Source organism: Hermetia illucens, chromosome 4 (genome assembly GCF_905115235.1).
Source record: "Hermetia illucens chromosome 4, iHerIll2.2.curated.20191125, whole genome shotgun sequence".
Classification (NCBI taxonomy): domain Eukaryota; kingdom Metazoa; phylum Arthropoda; class Insecta; order Diptera; family Stratiomyidae; genus Hermetia; species Hermetia illucens.
In genome coordinates this window covers 100,058,782-100,065,760 of record NC_051852.1, presented here as the reverse complement: position 1 = coordinate 100,065,760, position 6,979 = coordinate 100,058,782, and positions in this window count along the sequence as shown.

Here is a 6,979-nt window from a genome sequence, read left to right as displayed (position 1 = left end):
ATCTGAAACTAATTTAAATGAAGGAAAAACTCTCCTTTTGCGAAAGCTTGTATTCATTCTCAACTATTGTCGTGTACGATATGTTAATTTCACTCCAATTAACTCAAAATACCTAAATTAATCTCTGACAAATAAAACTGAACTCTGCATCCTTTTATTATGCTAATAGCGACATGTGGCGATGTATCTTCAATTTTCCCATTTTTTGCGAAGCTCAGAGAATGGTAAACTGTGGCTATATACAATAAAAATCCGGACCCAGCCTATGACCGAAAAAAGTAGCAAACCCAACTAGACGAGCTGACTCTGCTATCGACCGGGACAAAGGCCAAAGATGAACAAGAAAAAGTTTAAGGAAAATGTGAACAAATTATAACTTTTACTGTGTACCCCATTGGTATCCAAAAAGCCCAAGAAAAAATGTTTTTAAGATTATTCAATCCACAAGAGATGTTGGAGTCTAAGTCTAAAAAATCAAATTAATTTATGTAAGTCATGTAATGTAGTTTTATACGGATTTCAAAGGTCGATTTAATAACATGAAAAGCTAGTTATGATAATTTATAGACCTAAAAGGATGCTCTCTGTAGAGTTTCAGATATATTTTCTGTATTGAATGAATCTACATCAGGGATCCTATCAAAGTAGTGGGACTAATTGTTTTTTTGCTCATATTGTTACAAAACCTTATTAGTTCTTAAAATAGGACCCCTGTGCTTCGGCATACCAGGTAAGGCATGTTTGCCAGTTATCAAACGCCTTCAGGAAATCATTTGGTGAAATGCTGCCAAAAATCCTTATGACAGTGGCTTGAGCGACTTTTATGGAATCGAGTCTTTATCCTCTGACGGCCGCTTTCAAACGAAGGAAGGAAGATAATTTGGAGCCATATCTGTGCGGTAGGGGTTGAGACAATGTAGTATTGCCATACCGAGGCAGCCACTCTTGCACGAACATGGCAGTGGGGCTCCTACAAACTGTCGATGTTTTGTGGCACATGGTTGACTCGTCTTCGCAGTTGACCGTCAACTTTCACATAAAACGATGCAGTCACGCTTTACCTAGGAAAAACTTGTGAATGGCATCACAATGGTAAACAAACAGGAGCGTAGGAGCGATTTTGTGCTATTCCAAAGGGAAACCTTTCGTTAAATTGAGAGGCATATGTCACCATCTATATAAGCGTGCTACGAAGGTTTCCTTGATGGTTTTTCTCAAAGTTGAAGCAAACGTTCATGCTGTAGTGCTACTTAAGATCCGTTGGATGGTGACCATGAAAATACTTCTGGGAAGCAATGTCCTCACTCTGCAAAGGTGCCCAGGACATATTAGATTTGGAAAGGACTCCCGCCAGTACGCCTAGCTTGTCGGGCCCTCCTTCGTCGCTTTGTAATGCATACAGAAAATCAGTCCTACGACTTATTTATCTCACTATGTATGGAATATTCTTGATGAAATTTACCTAATGCTTTTTATGTTTTAACATTATTTGAAAGTTCTACTCTTAATTTATATATTTTATTTATTTTTTTTTAAATATGAGTCGAAAGCCCAATCGGAATTCGTACTGACGAACAAAAAACTACATGAGGCTATATCCAATATATTGTAAAACGCAACTAAACATTATCGCTGCCGAGAAAAACCATCAAGCGCGAGTCTTCATACCGCTGTCACTTCGTGTTCAGAAGACGAGAAAAGGAGATATCACCTAATGGTATGACCCAGCCTACACGGTCCATCAAAAAAGGACTGATGAAAACTGATGAACTGACTGAAACAGGACAACGATTTTTGGCCGCATGTATTTAAACACACTCAGTCTAACAATCCAGCGGGACGGACCATTTTTATTTAAAAATTTTAATATTCTTCAACCCAACAATTATTATCGTAAACAAACAGTTTGTCATAATTTTGCCATTCTGAGTGACGCCACACTGATGAAATACTGATCGCCTAGGAAAAGTCTTAGGAATAGAAAATAGGATTAATTCTCTATACTTCCTTATGAAATAAGTACAAGGCCTCAGACACCCAATAGGCTCTTACTGTATAAAGCCAAATATATCATTATCGAGATTTACTTGTGGAGAAAGACTTCTTTGGTCGCCGAGATCGCCAGAATAACAAATCTTTTCACACTAGGGACTCTACTAAACATACTATCCCCACTAATCTTTACTCTATTCTAATAAGGGATAATTTATCACAATTTGCTAAAGGAGGCCGTCAAAGTAGCGACTCCATTCGACACGAGAAAGAGGTTTTTCTTAAATGTCCTCCAGTTACGCGAAAAGCACGGTCACTTATCTCAGCAAAGCGTCAAAGCGCGTTAGTCGAACTCGTGAAGTGGAGCAACAAAGAGGAAAATACGAAGAAATTTTTGTTTTCTATTAAAATTTTTAATTGAATTCACACAAACACAGTGGAATCCCGATAATTCGTATTCTCGGCTAATTCGTAAAAATGTGCCGGTCCCCAGAGTTAATTTTCCTTATTTTGCACTCCCGATAATTGGCAATCCCGATATTTTGTACCAAATCGTCAGTCCCTTGACCATACGAATTGTCGGGATTCTACTGTACTGTGTTTGGGGACCAACTGTCCTCAGTGTGTAGTTTGTTTCCAGAATGCTGATGATGACGGTTGGTTCCCAAAATACAGTATTTGTGTAACTTCAATAAAAAGTTTAGCCAAGAAGGAGAATTTTCTTCAATTGTGTCCTCCCTTTGCAATACTTGCTTGTTGTGCACACGCGATTTACTTTTTGCATACGGTGCGCTATTTTTTTAGTTGCTTTTAAGTGGAATTCATAAAAAATTACAGAACTCCTTCTGGATGTTCATGTATTCATGTATTTTAAAGCTGGGTCAACACCAAATGGCCAAGGACAAATGCTGCACTCACATAGATTTGCTAATCGTAGATGCAGGAGATGAATACCCTGAGGCCTACAGCGATCATACCCGAAACTGCACGGGCTCATCTGAAGTGGTAACATGGAAACCAGGATAGCCGTCCGAGAGCATATGCCTCAGAAGAATTCCTGGGAGATGTGTTCTTGGCTTGGTTATTTATGGTTGGCCTCCGTGTGAGAGTTTCATGGTGGCCGAGTTGCGCTTGGCCGTATAAAGTATAAACCAGTACCGGTGTGGCAGTTTCGGCGAGGCTCTGATTGTGTTTAAGCGATGAGTCGGACGATTTCAATTGGGTAGGCTCAGTATTGCGGGCTACGAGTACGGGTAACATAGAAAGAAACAAAAGAACTTTGCATTCATAGACTGCAAAAGAAACGATTATCTCAATCATTTAGATCACCTTCAGGGACACCAGACTTTCATAAAACAGCTAGTTCTAAATGCCAAAATACGATGGCTTTTCCTTCGCAAGTGTCAGCTATATAGTCAACATAACCACCGTGGCTTTATCCGGAATCGGAGGATTAAGTACATTAGTATACATGATGTTCCAAAGCAATCGCTCCAGTACGAAACTTTGCGGGACACCCACGGAGACATCGCATTTCTTGGGTTCGTTTGCTATGCTGCTATTATCGAGCAGTGAGATAGCTTGTAATGTTAATCGTCGACAGGACTCCAATTGGCCAAATAGAATGTATTTCTCATGTTCAGAGATATTAACACACCATATTTGCTGGTACGACCCTTTCCGTGGATTGCATTTATACCTAAATAAGCGACCTAATTGATAGGTTCAATGTTGACAGGACCCATACTGTTGATCTGAAAGGCTTTCTTAGCTTTCAACAACTGGGAGCAATCTATCCTAAGGGCAGCTGCCCTGGAAGTTTACCAACTTTAAAAAGCAGTGCCAGGCTTTGTCGCTACCATAATGGGGAAGATACCTCCTCTGACTGTGTCAGAAAGAGTCTGGGATAGCGTTTTTTCAACATTATTAATTAGTTGGATATCGTTGGTCACCACTTTCTTGGAGAACCCTTCATTATTTATACTTTATTCCCAAAGTTATCCATAGCAATCCAAAAGATAACCTTGGACAGATTTAATAAAAAGGAACACAGATGGATAGTACTACCTTAGAGGAATCGGCACGGTATCGTGTACTTCAAATTACTGAAATCTGATCAATCGGTTGGTTCCATTTGTAACCTTCCATTAGGTTCGACTTAGTTTCCGATTCGGTGAGCAGATCAACTGGCATCCTTGTCATACTGGAGCAAGCCAGAAAAAGTCAATAAAAGGCCAAGCGTATAGAATTTCAAAAACAGTGAACAAAGTTGTAATCCGGATACCGTCGGCAGACATATGTGCATAGGTGTTCAGAAAGAGAGTAAAAAAAGTTGAATGAATTTTGTTTTTTTACAAGGACGTAACGTATGGCCAAATGGTCACAACTCGAAGAAAATTAACGAAAATCAGAAAAAGAAAGCCTGAGAGTAAATTACAAAGAATATTATTTTTGTAGGCAAAATTGAAATCTAGACACAGGACAAATGTCGGGAACGCATATATGTGCATATGTACAGGACAATGCACAGTTTTACTCAAACGATAAGCTGTAATACAAAGGGTCGCAGCGCAAATTAATATCCAACCCTCCATATGCCGAGATGTGTGGAAAAATTCTCGGTTAAGTAGTTAAACTAGCCACATATGAGTGTGATAGTCCAAACTATACGAAATACGATTCGCAATTTAGTATAAAACGCACATATTGCACGGAATAAAACTTATGTTAATGAAGTGAATCAAGTAAAGCGGTTTGATTTTGCGCAGGACTACCTTTTTGAAGATCAAACGTTTCGGGTTAACTTAGTTTATCCCGGCGGACCTAAAAGAGTCGATCGTCAAACACTCAAGATGTTCGATTATCTGAAGGTAGACGAAATTGCAATATTATTGAGAATTTATGCAATTATGTCGACAACGAACGTTCCATTTCGAGCAGAAAGCACTAGATTTCAATTTTGCCTATGAAAATACAGCTTTTTTGTAATTCGCTCCCATTAAGGCTTTTGTTTTCTTCCTTTTCCCGTAACTTCCCGTATCCAACAGTCCCTATGTTACGTTCTTGTAAAACAAAAGAAAATGCATACAATTCCTTTTACTCCCTTTCTTAACACTTATGTATTTCTTACGACGATGTCACCGTATTTTCCCAATTGAAAAATAGGAAAGTGACCCCGCACAATATCAAAATTGCCTAGCCGAATCTAATGACGAAATTACGCCACCACAACCCCCAGATTCCAAATTACATCACAACCTTATAGTGATTTTTTCAGCACTCTTACGAATCAGTTTCCAGCGAAGACTAAGATGTCAAGCACACCCATTGGTGCAAAAGAATAATCGATGCGGAAGACAGACACGGTTTGACAAAGGTCCTGGTGCAATTTCTTCAGGTCACGGTTCTCAACCACTGATCTAAACAAACTCTCGGACCTTATTTAGACCACAGTTTCTCTCCCTTTAATAGTAGCGAGTACTCTTTATGGGAGCCAAATAAGAAAATAGAATAGAATATAAAATAGAAATAGGAACTGAGCAAGAAGTGCTTCGGAAAGAAGAAATGTTCACGATTTTCCTACAAGATATTTTTCGACCAAATTCTTGGGACCGTAATCCATTTTCCAGTCTTAGTCCCCACGACAAGTCAGTCAACATCCCAAAAACAAGTGGAATATAGTCTTCCTCTAGAATGTCATTCTCTTGGTCATATTCATGACCGTGCTATTGGCACAGTGGTCCAAAGTCCCTCCCAACTCGATGCAGTACAGCCTGAGAAACTAAATCCCAAGCGGACTTTAAAAACAGAATAGCTTTGCGGGTTGTCACTTTCTTCAATGCTAATGCAGTTCACTGCGGAGGTAAAAGTGGATCTAGTGCTGATTAGTATCGGAACAAGAGCGCAGCCATATGGTGTTCCGACTTCAGAGACGGCGTCTGACTTCGAGTTCGGGCCCAACGCCGAGAAGATAGCTAATAATGCTTTTCAACGACGTAATGACGAATAAAATGGGAGAACGCGGTGCGTAGTTTTAAACACTCCACATCCACACTAATTTCAGTGCCCAAGCCTGCAAAAAAGCATTTTCAACCCTCTCGTCATTCAACCTTCTCGTTGGAACTAGCTGGAAAACTACATCGCGTTCAAAGTGGTGAACGGTATCTCTCAACGTGCACCCGCTCTCTCCCTGCGCGTGGAATATCGAAAAGTTGAACTTCGGGAAATTTGTCGAAGTTATTAGAGCAGAAAGGGGGCGCTGGGGAACACTTCGGGAGGCTTCAATCATACTGTCATAAACTCAGTTTTGTTAACTGCAGTTTCTGGGGCTTCTGTACTCCGGAGGACACCTTCTATTATCGGCCGGAAAATGGACTGCCATCAGCTTTGTCGTTTGCCACAACGTTTGAACGACTGGAAAGTGATACGCACCACAATGACAAAGTACGGATCAGCTAAAAAGAAACTCCACAGTGTAATACACAAAAGTTAATTTCGCTGCTGAGCACGAGCTAGTCCACAGGAACCGTGGAGGCTCGGTTATGAACTGGTCACCAGGAAGAAAGAAGAAAGAAGAAGTTTTGTCGAAAACCTGTTCACTTAATTGCGAAAAGATGGACCCGTTCTAATTGATGACAACAGCGTAGAAAGCGCCGAGGATTGCACACTTTTCACCATGAAAGACCTGGAAGAGGCAACCCCCTCTATAAAAATAAGAAGGCGCCGGGACCTAAGGGCATTTCGGGAAAGATGCACAAGCTGGTGTTCCACCATCGCGGGACTTACTCCTCGGCGCATTCAACCTTTACCTGGAAGGGGCAATTTTTCCAAAACCAGCGCAGATCAGCTAAGGCAAGGGAGATGCTGAGCTGCCGTCTACATACCGAGCATTCTGCATGCTTGATACACTCTCGAAAATGCTCCAAAAGCTCATGAGGAGTAGACTCGCCGAAACGATGTGTGCTTATCTCCAATTCAGTTTGGTTTT